Here is a 12353-nt window from a genome sequence, read left to right on the forward strand (position 1 = left end):
CTCTAATCAATTTGTGATTAGAAATGTCTCAACCCTACAAAATCCCTAGAAGAAAGACTCTTAGAAACATTAATAATTGAGGAACAAGAGAAGAATCACTCAAGTCCCAATAAACTAAAAAGAAAATTTTCAAATTTACTCAAATATCTCTAATTTTGATTGGCCAATTCTTCTTTAGATATGTACTTGCATCATAAATTTTAAAAGAAATATAAACTCCTAAAAATAATATAAAATTTGACACTAACAATTTAATTTATAGTCAAACCCTATTTAATAAATAAATAAGAAATTTAAAACTCCTATAACTAATTAAATATTCGATTTTATAAGTCTTATATTACAGAAACTCTAATTAAACGAATAAATATATACCATTTTAAATGAACTTCTAAGTAACATAAAATTCTAAAATTTAGGCCTAAAAAATACTCAAATCTCATAATAAAAAAATGGGTAGTTGATGTTTCAAACCCTTCTAGGTTAATATCACTGAGTGAAATTAATAAATTCAATTACAACTGATGAAGAAACTAATATAGAATACTTACAAAAGCAGCTAGCTTTTCTCATTAAAAATTTCAATAGGGTCTTCAAAAAGCTATCTAAGAATAATAAAGGAAATGAAGATGGTCAAAGCTTCAACAAATGCAAAGGAAAAGTAGTCGTGAATGAGGAAAATTTCAAAGAAAAGCATTCAATGTCACGAATGTTGAAACTATGACTCAACAAAGAAGAAATCTTTTAGTGTGACTAGAGTGATGAAGACTCGACCAATTAAAAAAATGAAGAGGATGAGAACTTTTTACTTTTAAATTAGTGAAAAAAGTTTCAACTGACTTTGATAATAGTAGTGGTATGATGCAAAATTTATTTAATTAAGAGCACTAAAGTTGATGTTTTTCAAGTCTGGAAGATCAATTGACTTCTAGGAATTTCTAAGTTGAGATATCTTTATAGGGACTGAAGAGATCTTTCTTAGTTTCAAAACTCACTTTGAATTATCTTATTTTGCATTGAGAAGCTCAAGTTGTTAGCAGTTTACTGAAAATTGCACCGTCATAAAATTCTAAACATGATTATTACCGGAATTATGAGTTTTGGAATTTGGGTAAACTTTTAAATCAGGTCCAATTTTTAATGTTTAATTTTGGTTACTTATAAGCCCAATTATGTATTTATCAAGTCTTATATTTTCGATATTTACCTATTATGAATTTTTTTTAAAAAAACTAACCACTGGATTTATTAAATGAGTCAACAAACTAAAGAAATAAACATAATAAAGTCCTAACTACACAATAACTAAAAAAGAAAAAAAATCCAACTACAATAAAACCATTTTCTTTGAAAATCACTAAAATCAATGGTATTCTAGGGGCCCAAAATTAACCCTTTACCCAATTGATTTGACCCTAAGAAGCCTCCTCTCTTCATCTCTATCATTTCCATTTCAGCTTCTCGAAGAATACACTGTTGTTTTCCCCAAGGTACCCTTTAGGCCCCATCTTTGCCCAGTGCTTCACCGGCCGATTAAGATTCCCTCCTCCATTTTCCTCCTTGCAAATGGCGACACTTCTCCTACTAGACAGATTTGCTCTACCCTCCGTTGCTAGTATGTGAGCCAACCCATTTCTTCCTCTTGCAGTGTATGAGAAATGACAGGTATGGAAAACTTCTTTCAATTTTTCTGGTATCTTCGATGTAAGTACTAATCACCGATTCATCTCTCCTGTTGATATTTTTCTTTTTTATTATTATGAGAGCATTTCCCTTAATCTCAACCCTTTGAAGTCCTAAATCTACTCCTATTTGTGTCGTCTAGACACATGCAACCGCTTCTATAGCAAACACCGATGAAATACATTTGTTGATTATTATTTTCAAGCCTACCACCGTCCCATCAGGCCTCCTCACTACCAGTCCTGTACACGACTCTTTTGTGGTCCTTTGAAAAGCTCCATCAAATTTTATTTTGATCAGATCTGACATTGATGGTCCCTATCCTTCTAGTACAGGAATTCTAACAGATTAGCGTTGTCTAAGCTCTCCCCATTCTTTTGTATTTTTTTCACCATTTCCACTATTTCTTGAGCCAGTTGATTATGTCTTTCATGTAGGACCCGATTCCTAGATGTCCAGATTGCCCAAATAATCCCGATTATTAAGCTTTTCTACCCACATGTTCCATTATCTAATAGGTATGTCATTCATTCCCTATATTCGACTACTGAAAGATTTTGCGGCCACCAAACTTCTAACTTACCCCATTCTTCCTTCGCAGTTACACAATCCTAGAACACATGTTCAAGAGTTTCGCAACCATTCTAACATATGGGGCATGTCGTTTCATTCCCTAGTCTCCTGAAGGCTAGGTTGTTGAGATTCGGGATAAAATTATTAAACCCCTTCCAATTTGTAATTTTAACTTTGCTAGGTGCTTCTATATGCCATAATTTCTTGTAATAATTTCTGTAAAGATATGGCTCGTTGTTTGTATTGGTGTCTTGTATTGTCTTCTTGTACCCACTTCTCATTGTATATTCCCCCGTCGCTTCCCTTTTCCATACCAATATGTCTTCTTGTGGGTTTTTCGAGAAAGGAATGCATAGAATACATTCTACATCTTCAATCGCAAAAACATTGGTAATCAAATCCTCCCTCCATTATTTGGTTTCTTGAATAATCAAATTTAACACTCTAGTTATCGAACTATTTGTAACCCGATTCTGAACTTTATAATCCACAGATTTAGGGATCCATGCATCATCCCTCACAGATATACTCTATTATTCTACCCCGTTCCAACCCTCTAGCACATCCTGAATTTAAAGAAACCCTTTGTGGCCCAGATACTCCTCCAGGTATAAGAATGATTATTTCTTAAACTTGATTTTAAGAACGTAGATAACGAGTAGTATTTCGCCTTTAAAGTCCAACTACACAAATGAATCCCTCGCTTATCTTTGTGCTTCTGCCACCAAAATTTACTGATAATCACTTCTAATTCGCAATAAACAGAATTGGGTAATAGAAAACATAACATCAAATAAGTTGGTTTAACTTGTAAAATACCCTTTATAAACACCTTTTTACCTCCCTAGGAGAGAGGCTAGATACACCAATTACTCACCTGATTGCATAATCTATCTTTCAACCCCTAAAATGTTGCTTTCTTTTGTCGTCGCACCATACTAGGTAATCCAAGATACCTTCCAGTGTTCTTTTTGTGTCAATCCCTTATAGATTAGGAGATATCGTTTCTTTTGTTCCTGAACATTTGTACTAAAATAAATGACTTTTCAAAATTAATGCATTGTCTAGAGCAATTTTCATATTCTTGCAAAATCTCCTTCATTATCTGTGCCCCTACTTGCCTCTCCAAATAACAAACGCGTGATCGCGGGTGTAACGTTCCAAAGAATATGAATTGTTATTTGTTAAAAACTAACACAATTAAGTGTCTGTCTCAGTGGTTAAGAGTTGGGGGTGTGTTTGGAGTTTGGTCTTCGAGTCTTGGTGAGAGCAATTGAATTTATTTTTGTTACTCTTTAATGGCCTGTTTGTTGATGGTGTTGGATTAGGTTTAAAATTCTAAAAAGATGGTAATGGATAGAAGTGGGTTGTTAGGATTAAAGTGGCTTAATTATTAGGGAAATGGATCTTATTTTATTTTATTTTTTTCAAATTGTTAATTTGGTCTCTAAAGAACGACACCCCTATTCACAATTGTTTCTTTATTTTCTATTTTTCACACCGCCTTCCTTCTTCCCCTTGTTTCCTTTTTTTTTTTGTTCTATCCATCATTCGTACGAGTACTGTGTAGTGTCGCTAGATTTGAGCGTAAGCATTTTGGGTATTATCTTTGTAATTTTCTGTGGTAAAAGATTTTGTTTTAATACTCAGTTTTTGTTTGATAGTGATACGAACCATGTTGAATGATGATTATGGTTTATTTCTTCTATTAGGAGAGATGCATGGAACATTCGACTAATCCTTAGTGAATTAAATGTACGTGGGTTGCTATCTTCGTGAAGGTAAGAATTCAATTTGAGGCATGGGTCAAATTTTTTCATTAAGATGCGGTTGTTTTTAATGTCAATTCGTATTTTGAGTGTGAGAAATAGTATTAATTAAGCTTCTTATTGACGTATATAGATTTTGGATTGCTCGTGCTGGAATCGGTGTCGAGAAATACTAGGCGTGTAACGAGAAACTCAAAAAATGGCAAATGGCGAAAGCCAAAATTAGGGCCTGTCGATGCCACATGATCATCTGTTTGGCCGTGTGCGACACACAATTGTGTAACAAGCCGTATGCAAGGCCGTGTGAGCCACACGGTCTAGGCCATTTTGGGCCATGTGGGCCCAAATTTTAAAAATTTTTCCTAAGGTCGTACATTTCATCCCGATCGACTGTAGACCTTTCATGGGGACGGTATATGTTTATATAAGGCTTAAAGCATGAAATTTACTAATCTTTTAGTATGAAATTTGACATAAATGACGTCTAAATGCATGTAATGTGATGCGATATGTATGATCTGTTATGCATAAGCATGTTTAATATATGTTATACGAGCATGCATGGCATGTAAATTCCAGTATTTGTTATTTCTATTATTTCTGATATTCTATTTATATCTGGCTATGGGCGGAATATGTACTATGTGAGGAAGTGTTCTGTGTAAGGCATTAACTCACCATTATACTGGCAGCATTACGATGATTATTCTGAAAAGTATCGTAAGGACACTAAGTGGTGTGTAGGGTTAGGTGAGTATTTTATACCCTTCATGGTATGCTGAAATGGTCAGAGTTGGTGTGTAAAGGATGAGGGATAGGATTATATTTTTCTGCATCTATACTACTCTGACATGATTCTAATTCTGTATAAGAAATATGATTGTATTTGTTTTGTCGTGTGATTAAATTTGAATCTCTGTTTCTTATAAGTTACACACTGAGTTATAAAAAGAAACTCACTTTTTGTTTGTCTGATAATTTTAGGGTTATAACTCACTTTTTGTTTGTCTGATAATTTTAGGTAACCCTCAACCTATGCAGATCGGTGCGACAAGAGCTTGGTTATGTCCACATTTTCGTAAACTCTGTTTTGCTTAAATTTGTCTGGTTTAAAATTATGATTTGAGAGTTTTTGTAATTTTTGGACTCTTGAGACATTTGAAATTATTTTTGCTTTGGATTTTAAAATTTGGATTTTTGGCTCGACACTCGATGAACGATTTTACTAAATAAATGTTTCGAGAGAGCAGCGGATTTTCCAAATAAATGTTCTAAACTTTCGTTGCAAAATAAACGATTTATTTTAAAGATGTAAGCGAACAACGATTTAATTAAGTATAACAAACATTTTCAAATGAAGGTTCATTTAATAATTAGATATACGAGTTTTTGAAAATCGAACGTGTAACAGCCCGATTCTGGGCCTAGTCGGAATAGTGGTTCGGGACCACAAATCCGACGAGGGAAAATATGGTTATTATTATATTTTTATGATCTACAATTTCACGGAAAGTTTTCGTAAAAATTTCGTTCGAAAATTTCGACGTTTGGGCACTCAATTTAGTCAAAAGGACTAAATTGTAAATAGTGCAAAAGTTGAGTTCTATATGTAGAAGTATCTAATTGATATGAAATTTTAAATTGGAGGTCTTTATGTGGTAATTAGACCATTAGTTAGTTGATGGACAAAAATAGACATAAGAAATGAGAGAAATAGATTTTTTTTTAAGTGGGGGCATATTAGTCATTTGGTAATAAAAAAAAATAAAATGGGAAAAAGATGACAAAAATCATCATCTTCCTCATTAGTTGCTGCCGAAATTTGAAGGAAGCCATAGCTAAGGTTTCTTTGCTTTCTCAAGCTCATAGTAAGTGCATCCTAGCCCCGTTTTTAATGTTCTTCGCATTTTTGGAATCCTCGTAACTCGGTTTAGCTTATTCTAGCAATAATTCGTGTTAGGGCTCATATTTGGAAAAATACCCATAGGTGAAATGTGTTTATTTTGCTGTTTTATGGTGGAATATAAGCTATAAATTATGTTAAACAACTTTTCTAAGCAATTTTAAGCGAAAACGGGTAAATAGACATAATCGGTAAAAATAATTAATATTCAAAAGTATGTGTTGGAGTGGGAATTTGATGTTTCATAGAAGGGAAAAATGTTCAGCATGTTATAAACTTAAGAATAAGTGATGAAGTTTAATTTCCGAGCTTGGGGACAAAAGTGTAATTACGCAAAAGTTTGGGGGCAAAATTGTAATTTTTTAAAAAGTTGGGTGGTGGATTATTTTAATGAGTGTGAACATTAAATGAGTTAAATTTGCTATTATAGATCAAGAAAGACGTGAAGAGTATATCAAACGGGGAAAAGAAAAGATAGGGGAGTAAAGTGCAAAATTACGATATTTTGCACCGAGGTAAGTAAACACGTGACTTAATGTATTATTTTGATATTATTTGATATATGTTGAGATTTATTTGGAATTAAAATAAATGTTTGGCCATATCCTAAAAATGTTGTTAAATCGGGAAAGGTGGTAAAGGGTTGCAATATATGGTTTATGGGTTGAACACTCGGAATAAGCCGGAGTATGTTGTATATAAAGGGGTTGCTGTGTGCTGATTCCCCGATTCATTGGTGGTGCTATGTGCGTGATCCACCATATCTTTGAAATGTGAAAAGGGGGTTGCTATGTGCTGATTCCCCCGAGGGTTGCTAAGTGCTGATTCCCCGGTTATTGGTGGTGCTAAGTGCGATATCCACCATATCTTTGAAATGTGAAAGGGGGTTGCTATGTGCTGATTCCCCCGAGGGGTTGCTAAGTGCTGATTCCCAGATTCAGCGGTGGTGCTAAGTGCGAGATCCACCAATAACGGTTAACATTCCAAGTGTTCAACGAAAAAGTGTGGAAGATGAATATTTCCATATGGTGGAAAATTTTATGGGGTAAATATTGAGTTGAATACTAAATCGACCCATGTATGAGATGGGAGAAATAAAAACGCAAAAGGAACGATTTAATTATAAACTGTGTTGAACAACAGCAGTTGGGTAACTTTGAAAAATCACCATAAATGGTGGAAATGAATGGGAAGCTGAATAATATATGAAATTGAAGCTGAATGTGTCTATTTTCATATGAAAGAAATAGAATAAGCAAAAGAGTTGTATTTTTGGAGATATCTGAATTTTACTGAAACAGGGCTGGATTGATTTCGAGATCCCCTGTTCTAATTTTGGAAAATTACCAAAAATTGTAAAAAAATAATTATGGCATGAAATTTATATCCTGGAATCCTTATTGAGTCTATTTTTATTAGAAACAAGAAAAACCATTTTTCAAATTTTGTACAGAGAGTTAAGTAAATTTTAGTGAGGAAGGGTCAGAACCGTTGGGCAGTGAAACAGGGGAAGGTTTAATGAATAAACTGTACTAATTGGCTGGGTTAAAAATTCTGAAATTTTTATGGTGAAATGGTATATGAGTCTAGTTTCAGGGAAAATTTACGAAACTCAATTGGAGCCCTGTAGCTCCAGATAAAAATAAATTAGCGACTATGACGCAGAAAAACAGCTTGCTGGAAATTGCCTAAACAATAAAGTTATTCATGAATAAGTTTATATTTTGGTGTAGTTATGGGAGTAATTACTTATTTATCTGTGTTTACTTACTAAGCTATATGCTTACTCGATTTTATTTTTCTCTTGGTTATAGTGACTTCCAACAACTCGGAAATTGGAACGAAGTCAGACAATCATCTACACTATCCTTCACATTTGGGGTATTTTACTACTGTGTTCCGAAATTTTATGGCATGTATAGACACTTTATGTAATGTGGGATCATCATGTAAATATATGTTATGGTTCCCTTTTAAATGTAGTGTTTATTAATAGTTAAACTATATGTGTGTTTATACAAATGAAATTGGTTGGTATATTGGAATGTGTTCTAAATTTGCAGGAGGTTTAAGCAAAAATAAGTAGGAATGCTGTCGAAAATTTTTAAAAATTTAGTAATACCTCATACTCTGTTCCGGTAAGGAATACGGGTAAGGGGTGTTACAAGTCCTTTGGTAGAACTCGGGTATCTTTTCCTTTGATTCAGTGCGACTCTCATTCAAGATTTCTTGCTTTACTGGATTACCTGTATATGCCATGCATGATGTCATCATGATATGCACATGTTTGTCTTAAATGCCTTTATGCCTACATGATTATGCAGTGCTCCTTAAGCATATTGGTCGTATGTCATTTTCGCCATGATTGTTGAGGATCTGCGTTCATTGCTTTGATTCTCGACCTTCTCTTCAGGCCTCATACCTGTCTTCGAGCTTTACGAGTAATTGACGTTTCTCAGATATCACCCTTTTTGCCCTTGGTTAAACTTTGTTCTTGCTTTGAAGATCTTTGCACTTATCAAATTCTTATCCGGGTAATGCTTGACGTTTCTTTTGTTTAGAGTATGTCATTTCACTATTTATCATTAAATAAACACATAATGAGATGCATGAAAATGGTCAGGTAGGGACACAAAGGATATCTCATATTCCTTTATTTCAAGTGTGGCAAACAAAGAAAGTTAACCAATGAGAGTAAAAATGTCAAAAAGAAAGAAAAGGTCCTATTCAACGGATACAAATGCTCTAGATATTCAACACATGAACTCTTCCACGTTCCTCAATCAATAATCTTTTCGAGCATGGCTTCTTGCGTAGAAAATTTCGAGCTTTCAGAAGTATTTCAAATACTGTAGTCTCACTACTTGACCTATCGTTCGACCGCCAGGTTTGTTTCATTAGGACGCCCTCTCGGGTTTTCATCCTATCTTTTTGTACTAATCAAGACGCCCTTTTCGGGTTTTCACCCTTTTTTTTAAGATGCCCTTTTCGGGTTTTCATCTTAAGCATAATATTTCTTCACCGCATCCGAATTCACCGGATTCGGTAACTCCTTCCCATCCATCTCGGTAAGGATTAAAGCTCCTCCTGAGAATGCCTTTTTTTACAACGTATGGTCCTTCCCAATTTGGTGCCCATTTTCCTCGCAGGTCTTTTTGTATTGGGAGAATCTTTCTCAGAACGAGTTCTCCTTCATGGAACTCTCTTGGTCGTACCTTCTTGTCATGGGCTGCGATCATTCTCTTTTGGTACATTTGCCCATGACAAATTGCCCTTAGACGTTTTTCTTCAATGAGGTTCAACTGATCATATCGAGCTCGAACCCATTCTGCTTCTTCTAACTTTGATTCCATCAATACTCGCAGAGAGGGGATCTCAACCTCGATAGGTAGCACAGCTTCCATTCCATAGACTAGAGAGAAAGGAGTTGCTCCCGTAGATGTTCGCACAGATGTGCGATATGGCAAACAAAGCAAATGGAAGTTTCTCGTGCCAAATCTTTATATGTCTCAGTCATTTTCCCAATGATCCTCTTAATGTTCTTGTTAGCTGCTTCAACAGCCCCGTTCATCTTTGGACGATAGGGCGAGGAATTATGATGCTTTATTTGGCACTGCTCGCACACTTCTTTCATCATCTTATTGTTCAGATTCGTGGCATTATCTGAGATGATTCTTTCATGCAAACCATATCTGCAAATGATTTCCTTTTTCAAAAGCTTGCACACTGCAGTCTTCGTCACATTGACAAACGAAGCGGCTTCAATCCATTTTTGTGAAGTAATCGATAACCACAAAAATGAATCGATGTCCATTTGAAGCTTTTGGAGAAAATTGGCCCTATGACATCCATGCCCCACATAGAAAAAGGCCACGGAGAAGTCATGACATGAAGGGGTGAAGGGGCTACATGAATTTATCGCCGTAGATTTGACATTTGTGGCATTTTCTGGCAAAATTGATGCAGTCACTTTCCATTGTCAGCCAATAATAACCGAGTCTCATGATCTTTCTGGCCATATTGAAACCATTGGCATGCGTTCCGCAAATTCCCTCATGGACCTCTTCAAGTATTTTTCTAGTTTCAACATCATCCACACATCTCAAAAGCATCTGATCCTTTCCTCTTTATACAGGATATCCCCATCAAGAACAAATCCCACTGCCATTCTTCTAATTGTTCTTTTATCGTTCTCATTCGCTTGTTCGGGATACCTTTGATTCTTGATATATTCTAAGATATCATGGAACCAAGGCCGTCCGTCTACTTCTTTCTCAATGTTACAACAGTGTGCAGGGACCTCGTATATGCTCATTTTGAGGGGCATTATTTCTGCTTCTCTACTTGCTTTGAACATTGAAGCCAAAGTGGCTAGGGCAACAGCCAGTTGGTTCTCTTCTCGTGGGAAGTAATGAAAAGTTATTTCTTTGAATTCCTTGATCAATCCAGCCACTAAATCGCTGTACTTAATCAATTTTGAGTCCCTCACTTCCATTCTCCACGGATTTGGTAAATCACTAGGGCTGAGTCCCCGTACACCTTCAAGATCTCGATGTTTCGTTCGATAGCTGCATGAAGCCCCATGATACAGGCCTCATATCTGCGATATTATTGGTACAGAAGAAGTTCAGTCTTGCAGTGAACGGATAATGATTCCCGTCTGGTGATACCAGGATTGCTCCAATTCCATGCCCTAAAGCATTTGACGCACCATCAAAGCACATCTTCCATGACTTCTCTTTTGATGACTCGGATTCTATTTCTGTGATGCACATTAAGTCTTCGTCTGGGAAATCGAATCTTAAAGGCTCATATTCCTCTGTCGTTCGAGTTGCTAAGAAGTCAGCTATTGCGCTCCCTTTTATTGACTTCTGACTTACATAGGCAATGTCATATTCCGAAAGGAGGAGCTGCCATCGTGCCATTCTTCCTGATAGTGCCGGCGATTCCATCATGTATTTTATTGGGTCCAGCTTTGAAATTAGCCATGTCGTGTGATACAACATATATTGTCTGAGTCTCCGAGCTACCCAAACCAGAGCGCAACAATATTTCTCAACGGACGAATATTTTGCCTCATATTCAGTGAACTTTTTGCTGAGGTAGTAGATCGCCTTTTCTTTCTTTCCTGACTCGTCATGTTGTCCCAGTACGCAACCCATTGAACTTCGAACACTGTCAGATACAAAATTAATGGTCTTCCCGGAGTTGGCGGTACTAGCACTGGAGGACTGGACAAATATTGTTTTATCTTATCAAAGGTCACTTGCATTCCTCGTCCATTCTCTCGGGTTATGTTTTCGAAGAAGCCGAAAGATTGGGTCGCATTGGTTGGTAAGTTGAGCGATAAATCGGGCGATGTAATTTAATCTCCCTAAAAATCCTCTAACTTCCTTTTGCGTGCGCGGAGGGTAATCTTGATGGCTTTTATTTTATCTGGATCAATTCGATACCTCTTCACTACAATGAAGTAGCAACTTTCCCGAGGTAGCCCGAATTACATTTGGCTGATAAGCTTTAGCTGAAACTTTTCTCACCTTTCGAACAAGTCTTTAGGTTACAACGTTCCCCACATTGTTATGAGGTAGTTTTCTCCATATCCTCAGAAGCCATCTTGATCTGATTATACCCCGAGAATCCCATCCATGAAAGAAAACAATGAATGTTTTGCTGTTGTCCACCAACGTGTCAATATGTGGCAAGGGAAAATTTATCTTTTGGGCTTGCTCGATTCAGGTCCACGATAATCCACGCACATTCGTACTTTTCCATCTTTCTTTTGGGTACCGGGGACTAATGTTAGCCACCCCATTCTGGATATTTGGAGGCTGTAGGAAGCCAGCGTCAAATTGCTTCTGACTTCCTCTTTATTTTCAACAGCATTTCGGGGCCTCATCCGTCTTAATTTTTGCTGGATGGGCTTGCATTCTGGCTTTAATGGGAGCTTATGGACCACTAAATCTTCATCTAGCCCTGGCATGTCCTGGTATGAACCACGTGAAAACACTTTGTATTCGCGAAGTAAAGTGATCAAACTACGCCTGGTACTTTCTGAAATAGAAGTCCCAATCTTCAACTTCTTGTTTCCTCTCTTCAGTGCCCCAAATTTATTGTTTCTACAGATTCTTCATGAGGCAGAACCTGTTTATTCCTCTTGTTCCACTATTTCTTAACAATTCAGGAGACGAGACATAATCCTTCAAGCATTTTCTTCGTCTTCAAAATTCTCCTAAGCAAACAGCATTCTCAACATCAATTTCAAGATTCGTAACGGGCTTATTTCATGTCGGTCAATATCTGAGCACCTGAAAGTTTGAATGGGAAAAGAAAGCTATCGGGGGACATCCAAGTATTGGAAACAACAAACAAAATGTTATGTCATGGCAATGAGGCAAATGTCAAGGATAGGCTATGAAATGAGAAAA

The 12353-nt window shown here is 36.2% G+C and overlaps 1 long non-coding RNA gene across 1 annotated transcript; it reads left to right on the top strand.

The window, feature by feature from the left end:
• The first annotated feature begins 1298 nt into the window (after window positions 1–1298).
• Window positions 1299–5213, top strand: LOC121225060 (uncharacterized). Its single transcript, XR_005922829.1, has 3 exons — window positions 1299–1665; window positions 3969–4037; window positions 4159–5213. It is a non-coding gene; the product is annotated as an uncharacterized lncRNA (long non-coding RNA).
• The last annotated feature ends 7140 nt before the right edge of the window (window positions 5214–12353 follow it).

The sequence above is a fragment of the Gossypium hirsutum genome, chromosome A03 (assembly GCF_007990345.1).
Source record: "Gossypium hirsutum isolate 1008001.06 chromosome A03, Gossypium_hirsutum_v2.1, whole genome shotgun sequence".
NCBI classification, from domain to species: domain Eukaryota; kingdom Viridiplantae; phylum Streptophyta; class Magnoliopsida; order Malvales; family Malvaceae; genus Gossypium; species Gossypium hirsutum.